A 14,826-nucleotide genomic window follows, 5' to 3' on the forward strand; every position below is an offset into this window, starting at 1 on the left:
CAACCATGAGAAAGAGAGCTAGGCCAGCGGAGTATGATAAGGTGCCACATGAGAGGGTGAGCATCAAACTGAAAGAAGTGAGAGTTCAGGGTGTGGTGTGCCAATGGGTGCAGAATTGGCTCAGACACAGGAAGGTGAGAGTGATGGTGCGAGGAACCTCATCATGTTAAGAGTGGTGACCAGCAGGGGTCAGTGCAGGGGCCGCTGCTATTTTAAAAATCTTAACACATAATTCGCCTGCCTCCTCACTCACTCACTCACGTCCGTCCGAAGCCGAATGCGCAGTCGCCTTCTGCGCAGCTGCCCGAAAAACCTTACGAGACCGACATCCAACCCCAACTTCGCGGCAGGCGGCGGATTTACGGCCGCAAAAATTCAAAGAGAAAGGCGACTTCGATTAAAGCTCTAGAGGCCTGAAAGGCGATGTCGACTACAGCTCGAGGCCTAATTACGCATTCTGATTCAATTACGAATTCATTCAATACACCTATATCAGGATTGTGGTGCTTATACTTATTACTATTCTATATTGTACTGGAACATTCATCATTCAATATTATACTATAGGCGTGGAAAATTCATCAACTAACAGTACAAGCCTGTACAGTAATGAGTAAAGCGGACTACAATCATTACAAAACAACTTCTTCGTTGCTTATCATTTGTTCTTCATACACTGCTGACACAAACTCGTACCCCGTTTCATCTTACATTTTCGAAACGGGCTCTTTATCTAGTCTATAAATGATTTAGATAGGAATATAAGTAACAAGCCGGTTAAGTTTGCAGATGATACCAAGATAGGTGGATTGGCAAATCATTTGGAATCCATTAAATCATCACAGATGGACTTGGACAGCAGATGGGCTCGGGCAGATTTGTGGCAGATGAAATTTAATGTCAGGAAATGTAAAGAATAACACATAGGAAGTAAAAATGTGAGGTTTGAATACACAATGAGAGGTCGGAAAATCGAGAGTCCACCTTAAGAGAAGGATTTAGGAGTCATAGTGGACTCTAAGCTATCGACTTCCCGACAGTGTTCAGAAGTCATTAAGAAAGCTAACAGAATGTCAGGTTATATAGCGCCTTGATATGTGCAGTACAAGTCGCAGGAGGTTCTGCTCAGGTCTTTATAACACACTGGTGAGGCCTCATCTGGAGTACTGGGTGCAGTTTGGGTCTCCATTGAGAAGGAGCTGGGAGTCATAGTGGACTGGTCACTGTCTATGTGTAAGGAGAGGACAGAAGTGATCAAAAATGATTATAGGATGTTAGGTTATATAGCGCCATGATGTGTGGACTACAAGTCAAAGGAGTTTATCTTTAAGTAAATATAAAGAATTACATGTAGGAGCTAAAAATGTTAAGATTGAATACACAATGAGAGGTCTGAAAATTCAAAAGTCCACCTTCTGAGAAGGATTTAGGAGTCGTAGTGGACTCTATGCTATTAACTTCCAGACAGTGTTCAGAAGCCATTAAGAAGGCTAACAGAATGTCAGGTTATATAGCGCCTTATTGTGTGGAGTCCAGCAGGGGTCAGTGTTGGGGCCGCTGCTATTTTTAATATTTGTAAATGATTTAGATAGGAACATAAGCAACAAGCTGGTTAAGTTTGCAGATGATACCAAGATAGGTGGATTAGCAGATAATTTGGAATCCGTTATATCATTACAGAAGGACTTGGACAGCAGACAAGCTTGGGCAGATTTGTGGACAATGAAATTTAATGTCAGGAAATGTAAAGAATTACACATAGGAAGTAAAAATGTGAGGTCTGAATACACAATGGGAGGTCTGAAAATCGATTGTACACCTTATGAGAAGGACTTAGGAGTCATAGTGGACTCTAAGCTATCGATTTCCTGACAGTGTTCAGAAGCCATTAAGGAGGCTAACAGAATGTCAGGTTATATAGCGCCTTGGTGTGTGCAGTACAAGTCACAGGAGGTTCTGCTGAAGCTTTATAACACACTCGTCTGGAGTACTGGGTGCAGATTTGGTCTCCAGGCTACAAAAAGGACATAGCAGCACTAGAAAAAGGTCCAGAGAAGAGCAACTAGGCTGAGTCCAGGGCTACAGAGGATGAGTTATGAGGAAAGATTAAAGGAGTTGAACATTTTAACAGCTTAATGTCAGTAAATGTAAAGAATTACACATAGGAAGTAAAAACGTGAGGTTTGAATACACAATGGGCAGTCGGAAAATCGAGAGTACACCTTATGAGAAGGACTTAGGAGTCGTAGTGGACTCTAAGCTATCGACTTCCAGACAGTGTTCAGAAGCCATTAAGAGTCTTTATATTTGAATACACAATGGGAGGTTAGAAAATTCAAAAGTCCACCTTATGAGAAGAATTTAGGAGTCTCAGTGGACTCGACACTATCAACTGCCACTCAGTGTTCAGAAGCCATTAAGACGGCTAACAGAATGTCAGGTTATATAGCACCTTGATGTGTGGAGTACAAGTCACGAGAGGTTCTGCTCAGGTCTTTGTAACACACTGGTGAAGCCTCATCTAGAGTACTGAGTGCAGTTTGGGTCTCCATTGAGAAGGAGCTGTGAGTCATAGTGGACTGGTCACTGTCTATATGTAAGGAGAGGACAGAAGTGATCAAAAATGATTATAGGATGTTAGGTTATATAGCGCCATGATGTGTGGACTACAAGTCAAGGGAGTTTATCTTTGAGTAAATGTAAAGAATTACATGTAGGAGCTAAAAATGTTAAGTTTGAATACACAATGAGAGGTCTGAAAATTCAAAAGTCCACCTTATGAGAAGAATTTAGGAGTCTCCGTGTACTTGACACTATCAACTGCCACTCAGTGTTCAGAAGCCATTAAGACGGCTAACAGAATGTCAGGTTATATAGCACCTTGATGTGTGGAGTACAAGTCACGAGAGGTTCTGCTCAGGTCTTTGTAACACACTGGTGGGGCCTCATCTGGAGTCCTGGGTGCAGTTTTGGTCTCTGTATTACAAAAAGGACATAACAGCACTAGAGAAAGTCCAGAGAAGAGCGACTAGGCTGAATCGAGGGCTACAGGGGACGAGTTAGGAGGAAAGATTAAAAGAGCTGAGCCTTTACAGTTTAAGCAAAAGAAGATTAAGAGGAGACCTGACTGACGTGTTTAAAATTATGAAGGCAATTAGTGCAGTGGATTGAGACGGTGACTTTAAAATGAGTTCATCAAGAACACGGGGACACAGTTGGAAACTTGTGAAGGGTAAATTTTGCACAAACATTAGGAAGTTTTTCTTTACACAAAGAACGATAGACACTTGGAATAAGCGACCAAGTATTGTGGTGGACAGTAAGACTTTAGGGACTTTCAAAACTCAACAGTGAACAGGACTGGCGAGCTTTGTTGGGCTGAATGGCCTGTTCTCGTCCAGAGTGTTCTAGTGTTCTAATTTATGTGTATTTGGAGGATTCCACCAGGTGGCAGTGCAAGATGCTGTTGCGAAGGTGCAAAAAGAGACACAGAAGATGGAACCTTTAAATGTATCGTGTCATTACAATGGGGAATATGCAACACTTGTGAGAAATGGATGAAGAAAAGCATCATCAATATACTTTGTACTATGAAAGTACAATGTACTTTCATATGGCAGCATTTAAGTTTGGTGATTTGCTTCACTGCATCGAACCATTCATCAAACATCAAAGTGCACACATCCCTCCTGTTGGAGCTGCAATCTTGCAACAGCCGAATCCCTAACCCTTCTATTCTCAGACATTTTTTCGCTTTGCACGGACATGCAGTATCTGTCCCGAATTTGCTTCCATTTCGTCTTGCACGTTTCCACCTCCAGTTTCAAAGAGCTGCCAATTCGATGCCAGCTGTTCTGACAGGCATGTTTGCCATTATGGAGATGCTGACAGTAAAACAACAATGTTGACGTCACGTACCGAAGCTTGAACACATACGCCACCCACATTTTTTCTGCTTTTGCAGTTTACGCATGTGTTGCACTAATTGCTGATAACGTTCTTGGCGGAGCACTTGAAACGTGTGGCAGCCATGATGAGTGTCCGGAAGCATTCTGAGCGTCAAGTATAACCCATCCTGGGTTGCCGGATTTCCAAAATCAGAGATTGGGACAGCCACTATATCGAGCGACCAAAAAAAAAACATGTTGAGTATATTTACTTAATTTTTTAAAATCAAATTTTAGATAAAAATTGTTATATGAAAGAAAAGAAATAATGCCTATCATCATAGTAACGTTAAAGAAAATCTTGACTTTTGCTTATTTTACATATGTGAGTATTTAATACGAATAGTAATACAATATCCATCCATCCATCCATTTTCCAACCCGCTGAATCCGAACACAGGGTCACGGGGGTCTGCTGGAGCCAATCCCAGCCAACACAGGGCACAAGGCAGGAACCAATCCTGGGCAGGGTGCCAACCCACCGCAGTATTCTCTGTATGGTAAAATTAATTCAATTATTTTAAATTGCTTGAGTTAATTTTTTTTTTTGTATGTGACAGTAATTGTAATATGATTTTTGTTGCATACATTTGTTGTTTTGAAACGTTTTGAATGCTTTCTATTCATTTTGGTTATGTGTTAACTGTTTTTTTTTTTGTTAATAGGAGGAATCACAGAGCTTCAATAGTCACGTTTTATGTTCTCTGTTTTAATATTTAAGGTATGTTATTTTTTCTTTTATCTGTATATTGAGCTTTGCTATGAAGAGGATGAAAAATGGAAAGGCTGTTGGTCCAGATGACATACCTGTGGAAGCATGGAGGTGTTTAGGAGAGATGGCAGTGGAGTTTTTAACCAGATTGTTTAATGGAATCTTGGAAAGTGAGAGGATGCCTGAGGAGTGGAGAAGAAGTGGACTGGTGCTGATATTTAAGAATAAGGGGGACGTGCAGGACTGCAGTAACTACAGGGGGATAAAACTGATGAGCCACAGCATGAAGTTATGGGAAAGAGTAGTGGAAGCTCAGTTAAGAAGTGAGGTGATGATCAGTGAGCAGCAGGATGGTTTCATGCCAAGAAAGAGCACCACAGATGCAATGTTTGCTCTGAGGGTGTTGATGGAGAACTTTAGAGAAGGCCAGAAGGAGTTGCATTGTGTCTTTATGGACCTGAAGAAAGCATATGACAGGGTGACTGAGAGGAGCTGTGGTATTGTATGAGGAAGTCGGGAGTGGCAGAGAAGTACGTAAGAGTTGTACAAGATATGTACGAGGGAAGTGTGACCGTGGTGAGGACTGCGGTAGGAGTGACGGAGGTGGGATTACATCAGGGATTGGCTCTGAGCCCTTTCTTATTTACAATGGTGATAGACAGGATGGCAGACGAGATTAGACAGGAGTCCCCGTGGACTGTGATGTTTGCTGATGACATTGTGATCTGTAGCGAGAGTAGGGAGCAGGTTGAGGAGACCCTGGAGAGGTTGAGATATGAGGAAGAGTGGAGAGGAATTAAGGTCAGTAGGAACACCAAGACAGAATACATGTGTGTGAATGAGAGGGAGGTCAGTGGAATGGTGAGAATGAAGGGAGTAGAGTTGGCGAAAGTGGATGAGTTTAAATACTTGGGTTCAACAGTACAGAGTAATGGGGATTGTGGAAGAGAAGTGAAGAAGAGAGTGCAGGCAGGGTGGAGTGGGTGGAGAAGAGTGTCAGGAGTGATTTGTGACAGACGGGTATCAGCAAGAGTGACAGGGAAGATCAACAGGAAAGTAGTGAGACCATCTATGTTATATGGGCTGGAGACGGTGGCACAGGAGACAGAGCTGGAGGTGACAGAGTTAAAGATGCTAAGATTTGCATTGGGTGTGACGAGGATGGACAGGATTAGAAATGAGGACATTAGAGGGTCAGCTCATGTAAGACGGGTGGGAGACAAAGTCAGAGAGGCGAGATTGTGTTGGTTTGGACCTGTGAGAGGAGAGATGCTGGGTATATTGGGAGAAGGGTGTTAAGGATAGAGCTGCCAGGCAAGAGGAAAAGAGGAAGGCCTAAGAGAAGGTTTATGGATGTGGTGAGGGAGGACATGCAGGTGATGGGTGTAACAGAGCAAGATGGAGTGGAAAGAAAGATCAGAAGAAGATGATCCGCTGTGGCAACCCCTTAACGGAAGCAGCCGAAAGACGATAAAGAGTGAGCTGTGAATGGATTTTTATGTCGTTGCAATTTCGATTGATCGCAGTATTCGTTGTGTTACTGTGAGAGGAGGAGGAATCACAGTGCTTGAATAGTCACTTTTTATGTTCTCTGTTTTAATATTTCAGACTCTTAATAAGAAAAAAATAAAACGTCAAGAAATAAAGGGTGTATGCATTGCTCCTTTGTGGCAGTTTGTATGGCACGTTGCATACATATCACAACGCAGAAGCCAACCAAATCCAAAGGCCAGGATGCAATGGTACGGCGCGTGCGGAAGAGATCGGTAACATTTGCGAGAACTTGTCACAGTGCTCTGTGTCTACACTCAAACTGAACTGAATTTGAATGAATTGTTTGTGTTCAGTGGGCGGCACGGTGGCGTAGTGGGTAGCGCTGCTGCCTCACAGTTGGGAGACCTGGGGACCTGGGTTCACTTCCTGGGTCCACCCTGCGTGGAGTTTGCATGTTCTCCCCGTGTCTGCGTGGGTTTCCTCCGGGCACTCCGGTTTCCTCCCACAGTCCAAAGACATGCAGGTTAGGTGGATTGGCAATTCTAAATTGGCCCTAGTGTGTGCTTGGTGTGTGGGTGTGTCCTGCGGTGGGTTGGCACCCTGCCCAGGATTGGTTCCTGCCTTGTGCCCTGTGTTGGCTGGGATTGGCTCCAGCAGACCCCCGTGACCCTGTGTTCGGATTCAGCGGGTTGGATAATGGATGGATGGATGTTTGTGTTCATTACAGTAAGTGTCGGTATTTTCCGGAATGCTGTTCTGCCCCCCCCACACACACACATTGATCCGTGCCTATCCCAGGCTGTGCTGTCATCTGACTCCATTGTTAATGGCTTTTTCATAATATAATAAAACAAACCGTTGAAAAGAGACAATCTGAACCGTGTCTCCAAAGTGAGCAGCCTTCGGCTCGGCCTAATCCAATATGGTGAGCTTCTTGCCAACTGCGCGGTGCCTCGTCGGATCCTGAAAGTAAACAGAGCTGGGGAATACGCAGCATCCAAAACAATTAACCCTGGAGCTAAAAAGCGGCTCCCACCCAGCTGCACGCAACCATAATGAAGTGCTACCCTCAGGGAATTAGCAGGGGCCTCCACGGTCTGGGAGCTGGAGAAGCTGTGAATTAAAACAAAGCATGGTAGAACCAGAGTTCTTTGAAAATCGAGGCGATATCCAAAAATTATTCACATTATTTTTTTTGGGCAGGAAACTGTTTCTGGATTCATGAGTTCAATATTTTGATATGAATAAAATGAACATAACAAAAGAAAAAAAAAAGCATGGTGTGCGCTGTGATGGTGTTAAGGACAAAACAAAACACGGGACTCGGCGAGAGGCTCTCATATATTTATTTACCATGGGTTAATAAACTGCAGATACATGAATAATCTTAGTATTTCACCCCATGGATCCAAAATCCAAAGTTTGAATCCTGTGTCCGGTCAAATTCTCCCCATGCCTGGGTGGGTTTTTTATATTAGGGGTATACCAAAGATTTGCAGGTTAGTTTGAATGGTGATTCTCAAGTATCTGTTTGTGAAGGGGCAACAGGATGAACTGGCCCATCAGTAGCACACATCCGGCCTGGCGGTGGATTTGGCCTCACAGTGGATGTCTGCAGCCTGACCCAACTCCACCAAAGCTGCTTAGTGTCGTGCCCGAGTAGACTTCAGGCCCCCGGGTCCTTGGAGTGTTCCTGAGCCTGTGTGGGCAGTTTTTCCACCACACCCAGAAGTGGGGCAACGAGCACCTGAAGCACTTCTGGGTGCCTTATATACGAGGCCAGCGGACATTACTCGGTGAACCAGAGTCTGGAGGAGGGAGACAAAGCTTGCAGAGAAAGAGTGGAAGAGAAAAAGAAAGAAAGAGAGAAGAGAAGAATGGAAAAAGTGTTGTGTTTGTGCTTAGTGGGACTGTGTTGTGTCGTTTCCCACGAGGTGAAGAAAATAAAAAGCATTTGTGTTTTTATAAGTGCCTCCTGTGTCTGTCTGTGTCAGGCTGGGTGGCTGGCATGTCCCCTAGAGTTGTCACAATATATATATATATATATCCATCCATCCATCCATCCTCTTCCGCTTATCCGAGGTCGGGTCGCGGGGGCAGCAGCTTGAGCAGAGATGCCCAGACTTCCCTCTCCCCGGCCACTTCTTCTGGCTCTTCCGGAAGAATCCCAAGGCGTTCCCAGGCCAGACGGAAGACATAGTCCCTCCAGCGTGTCCTGGGTCTTCCCCGGGGTCTCCTCCCGGTTGGACGTGCCCGGAACACCTCACCAGGGAGGCGTCCAGGAGGCATCCTGATCAGATGCCCGAGCCACCTCATCTGACTCCTCTCGATGCGGAGGAGCAGCGGCTCTACTCTGAGCTCCTCCCAGATGACTGAGCTTCTCACCCTATCTTTAAGGGAAAGCCCAGACACCCTGCGGAGAAAACTCATTTCAGCCGCTTGTATTCGCGATCTCGTTCTTTCGGTCACTACCCATAGCTCATGACCATAGGTGAGGGTAGGAACATAGATCCACTGGTAAATTGAGAGCTTTGCCTTACGGCTCAGCTCCTTTTTCACCACGACAGACCGATGCAGAACCCTCATTACTGTGGATGCCGCACCTCCGCCTGTTGATCTCACGCTCCATTCTTCCCTCACTCGTGAACAAGACCCCGAGATACTTGAACTCCTCTACTTGGGGCAGGATCTCGCTCCCAACCCTGAGAGGGCACTCCACCCTTTTCCGGCTGAGGACCATGGTCTCGGATTTGGAGGTGCTGATGCCCTCCTCGAACCGCCACCTTATCATGTTGGAAGGGTTTGCGTGTCCCAATGATCCTAGGAGCTCTGTTGTCCGGGGCTTTATGCCCCTGGTAGGGTCACCCAAGGCAAACTGGTCCTAGGTGAGGGATGAGACAAAGTGCGGTTCAAAAGACCTTCTATGATGAACAAAAAATTTGGACGCCGTTTTCCCTCGCCCGGACGTGGGTCACCGGGGCTCCACTCTGGAGCCAGGCCTGAAGGTGGGGCTCGATGGCGAGCACCTGGTGGCCGGGCTTGCACCCATGAGGCTCGGCCGGGCACAGCCCAAAGAGGCAACATGGGTCCCTCTTCCCATGGGCTCACCATCTATGGGAGGGGCCATGGAGGTCGGGTGAAGTGTGAGTTGGGTGGTGGCCAAAGGTGGGGACCTTGGCGGTCCGATCCTCGGCTACAGAAGCTGGCTCTTGGGATATATATATATATATATATATATATATATATATATATATATATATATATATATATATAATCTACAGTATATACGCCTGATGAGCCCAGAATTAGGGCAAAACACGTGTCGCGTACTCTTTGCATTATTTGACAGTAAACTATTTCAACCGTATATACATATATATAAGCAAAGAATGCTTTTAGAAATATAAATAATGATTGTTTATTGTTATCAATTTACAAAATGCAAAGTGAGCGAACAAAAGAAAAATCTAAATCAAATTAATATTTGGTGTTCCTACCTTTTGCCTTCAAACCAGCATCAATTCTTACAGGTCCACTTGCACAAAGTCAGGGATTTTGTAGGATTCTAGCCAGGTGTCTGATCAACCAATTCTAGCAAACAGGTGCTAATGATCATCAATGTCACACGTAGGTTGAAACACAGTCATTAACTGAAACAGAAACAGCTTAAAACTGGGTGAGGAACAGCCAAACTCTGCTACCAAGGTGAGGTTGTGGAAGACAGTTTCATGTAGTGGTAAGATTGGCACAGCAACAAGACACAAGGTAGTTCTACTGCATCAGCAAGGTTTCAAGATGTGCAGTTCAAGCTCTTTTGAAGAAGCACAAAGAAACGGGCAACGTTGAGGATCGTAGACGCAGTGGTCGGCCAAGGAAACTTAGTGCAGCAGATGAAAGACACATCAAGCTTATTACTCTTCGAAATCAGAAGATGTCCAGCAGTGCCATCAGCTCAGAACTGGCAGAAATCAGTGGGACCCAGGTACACCCATCTACTGTCCGGAGAAGTCTGGCCAGAAGTGGTCTTCATGGAAGAGTTGCAGCCAAAAAGCCATACCTCCGACGTGGAAACAAGGCCAAGCGACTCAAGTATGCATGAAAACATAGGAACTGGGGTGCAGAAAAATGGCAGCAGGTGCTCTGGACTGAGGAGTCAAAATTTGAAATATTTGGCTGTAGCAGAAGGCAGTTTGTTCGTCGAAGGGCTGGAGAGCGGTACAATAATGAGTGTCTGAAGGCAACAGTGAAGCATGGTGGAGGTTCCTTGACCGTTTGGGGCTGCATTTCTGCAAATGGAGTTGGAGATTTGGTCAGGATTAATGGTGTTCTCAATGCTGAGAAATACAGGCAGATACTTATCCATCATCCAATACCATCAGGGAGGCGTATGATTGGCCCCAAATTTATTCTGCAGCAGGACAACAACCCCAAACATACAGCCAAAGTCATTAAGAACTATCTTCAGCGTAAAGAAGGACAAGAAGTCCTGGAAGTGATGGTATGGTCCCCACAGAGCCCTGATCTCGACATCATCGAGTGTGTCTGGGATTACATGAAGAGACAGAAGGATGTGAGGAAGCCAACATCCACAGAAGATCTGGGGTTAGTTCTCCAAGATGTTTGGAACAACCTACCAGCCAAGTTCCTTCAAAAACTGTGTGCAAGTGTACCTAGAAGAACTGATGCTGTTTTGAAGGCAAAGGGTGGTCACACCAAATATTGATTTGATTTAGATTTCTCTTTTGTTCATTCACTGCATTTTGTTGATTGATGAAAATAAATGATTAACACTTCCATTTTGGAAAGCATTCTTTGTTTCAGGCATTTTTCCACACCTGCCTAAAACTTTTGCACAGTACTGTATATATATATATATATATATATATATATATATATATATATATATATATATATATATATATATATATACTGTATATATATTGCATAGTTTACTGTCAAATAATGCAATATATATATATATATACAGTGCCCTCCATAAAGTTCTATATATTATATGTACAAATACAGTCAGTCATTTTCCAACCCGCTATATCCTAACACAGGGTTACGGGGGTCTGCTGGAGCCAATCCAAGACAGCATAGGGCGCAAGGCAGGAACAAACCCTGGGCAGGGTGCCAGCCCACCACATATATACAGTATATATACTGTGGTGCCCGGCAGGTGTTCATGCCTGGCCGGGATGCCCAGGAGGACCAGAGGAGGGCTTGTGGATCCTCCGGAACGTGAGGGGGTGTCCTCACTGGTTGCTGTGGGGACCACGGGTACAGAGCTTGGAAGCTCATCCCTGTAGGGGCCCGTGGTCACCGCCAGGGGGCGCCCCAATGCCTTGGGAGTGTTGGACCTCAGTACTTCCGCCACACCGGGAAGTACTGGGGGGAAGAGACTTGGAGACACCTTGTGGACTTCAAGTTTCACCGCTGGAGCTTCCGCTACACAGGGGTGTGGCTACGAGCCCCAGGATGCAGCTAGAGCCCTTCCGGGGTGAATAAAAGGGGCCGCCTCCCTCCAGTCAAGGGGCAAGAGTTGGGTGGAAGAAGGACGAAGCTTGGTAGAGAGGAGTGGAGGCAGTCCAGAGACTAATAAGGCATTGTGTTGTGGCCAGGACTTAAAGGGGTGATTGGTGCTTCGGCACTGGGTATGTGCACTATAAATATGATAAATAAACGTGTGTTTGGTGAAACCATCGTGTCTACCTGTCTGTGTCCGGGCTGTTCCCCACAATACATACTAGCTGATTACCCAGTGGCTTCGCTCACTGAGTGCAAGGGAAAAAAATAAAATGTAGTCTATAAGTTATTAAACAGTAAAACATTAACATTTTAAGAAGTAAAGATACATTGAGCACTACTGGAGTGGTTTCAGGTAAACTACATTCTAAAGGCGCTATAACACAACAGGTAAGTAGTACTAACAGCAGCTAAAATGTATTTGGATCATCTCTCGGTAGTAGATCCCTTTTGAAAGGCGCTACACGACCGCTGTGGTATAGAAATTAATTTTCTATGTGAATGTCCAAATTTCCGCCTGACAACCTTGCTCTATGTGCCTGTGATTTAAGAGAAAAATAATTCTGATAAATGTGGACGCTGCCCTTCCCTGCTTAACGGGCAGAAGGTCCAAACAATTCCCAAGTCCAACACTTTACATGAAGAGGTCTGTACATCTTATTAGATGTAAACTCTCCATCTTCTTAAAATAATTGATCACAAAAGCAACCTTGAATGTTGAGGGATTTCAGTGACCGAACTCACCTTAAGGGACAGTAAGTAGTTGTGCAGGGCAATTTACAAACAGAGTCCTGCTGGGATGGCGCCAAAGATTCGCAAAGATTTCCACTCTCCCAGGAGCCGACGGGGCACTTGAAGTGTCACAAACAGTGTGAGAAGAGAGGACGCTGCCCGAAACTGTGAAGCTCTCGACCCGGCGGAGCAGCCCAACATTCCGCGCCTCCCAGCGTTCACTTTGTTCTCACAACCTCTCACCACTGAAGGCGGTCTCGTCTTCACATTGTTTACAGCTCGGCGCAGTTAAAAAGTAGAAAGACGCAAAGCTGTTTTCCTCATCTCTTCTACTATCAAGTACTGCAACTAAAAAAAAGTTACAATGTGGCAGTTTCCACAACAGTCACGTGGATGAATAAATAAAACTTCTCTGTGAGAACGCGCCTGGCGGGATAGATTGGCGTGTTTGTGTTTACTTCTTTTCAATATCAGTAAAATAACTCTCACACAAATAATAACAATTCGTAAACACGATATAAAAATGGCGTCCACAAACGAAAGTGATTAGTTCCTGTATTATAATATGTTCTGTGGTCATACGTAATTTCCATAACGCATGGTCATACGTAATTTCCGTTTCAAATGCGAAAAGAATTTTATATATATATATAAAATATAGCAGTATAATAATACTATAATATAATAATAATATAATATAATACTCAGCCTCCCTGTAAAAGTCTATTCGGGGGTCCTGGAGAGGAGGGTCCATCAGATAGTCGAGCCTCGGATTCAGGAGGAACAGTGTGGTTTTCGTCCTGGTCGCGGAACAGTGGACCAGCTCTTCACCCTTAGCAGGGTCCTGGAGGGTGCATGGGAGTTTGCCCAACCAGTCTACATGTGTTTTGTGGACTTGGAAAAGGCATTCGACCGTGTCCCTCGGGGAATCCTGTGGGGGGTACTCCGAGAGTATGGGGTACCGGCCCCCTTGATAAGGGCTGTTCAGTCCCTGTACGATCGGTGCCAGAGCTTGGTCCGCATTGTCGGCAGTAAGTCGAACCCGTTTCCAGTGAGAGTTGGACTCCACCAGGGCTGCCCATTGTCACCGATTCTGTTCATAACTTTTATGGACAGAATTTCTAGGCGCAGCCAGGGTGTTGAGAGGGTCCGGTATGGTGGACTCAGGATTGGGTCACTGCTTTTTGCAGATGATGTTGTCCTGTTTGCTTCATCAGGCCGTGATCTTCAGCTCTCTCTGGATCGGTTCGCAGCTGAGTGTGAAGCGGCTGGGATGAGAATCAGCACCTCCAAATCCGAGACCATGGTCCTCAGCCGGAAAAGGGTGGAGTGACCTCTCAGGGTTGGTAGCGAGATCCTGCCTCAAGTGGAGGAGTTCAATTATCTCGGGGTCTTGTTCACGAGTGAGGGAAGAATGGAGCGTGAGATCGACAGGCGGATCGGTGCGGCGTCCGCAGTGATGAGGGCTCTGCATCGGTCTGTCGTGGTGAAAAAGGAGCTGAGCCACAAGGCAAAGCTCTCAATTTACCAGTCAATCTATGTTCCTACCCTCACCTATGGTCATGAGCTATGGGTAGTGACCGAAAGAACGAGATCACGAATACAAGCGGCTGAAATGAGTTTCCTCCGCTGGGTGTCTGGGCTTTCCCTTAAAGATAGGGTTAGAAGCTCAGTCATCCAGGAGGAGCTCAGAGTAGAGCCGCTGCTCCTCCGCATCGAAAGGAGTCAGATGAGGTGGCTCGGGCATCTGATCAGGATGCCTCCTGGATGCCTCCCTGGTGAGGTGTTCCGGGCACGTCTAACCGGGAGGAGGCCCTGGGGAAGACCCAGGACACACTGGAGGGACTATGTCTTTCGACTGGCCTGGGAATGCCTCGGGATTCTCCCGGAAGAGCTAGAAGAAGTGGCCGGGGAGAGGGAAGTCTGGGCATCTCTGCTCAAGCTGCTGCCCCCGCGACCCGACCTCGGATAAGCGGAAGAGGATGGATGTATATATATATATATATATATATATATATATATATATATATATATATATATACACATTTGCATTTAATCCATTTTAGCCAAGTGTAGTCGTTACATTTCTAAGATGTGTTGTATGTCAATTAGCACAGGTAAGTAAGAGTTTCACTGCACTCGTTGTACATGTGACAATAATTCTGTAATGACCGTATAATAATAAAAACAGTTGACATTGATGTATAATATCGGTTGTGTACAGAAATTACTGCAAGTGACTGAAAATGAAATTGATAAACAAGACTTGTGCCCAGAAGTTGGTTTCTCCCAGTGATTTCATTCCTGAAGTGCATTAAATGAATAATTTACAACACTTTATGGGGCTGGCAGAAGGCCCAGTTTCGGGAGATAGGAGGTGAACTTTGGTCCTCGCTGCCCCGGGTGTGGTAA

This window comes from Erpetoichthys calabaricus, chromosome 7 (genome assembly GCF_900747795.2).
Source record: "Erpetoichthys calabaricus chromosome 7, fErpCal1.3, whole genome shotgun sequence".
Classification (NCBI taxonomy): Eukaryota; Metazoa; Chordata; class Cladistia; order Polypteriformes; family Polypteridae; genus Erpetoichthys; species Erpetoichthys calabaricus.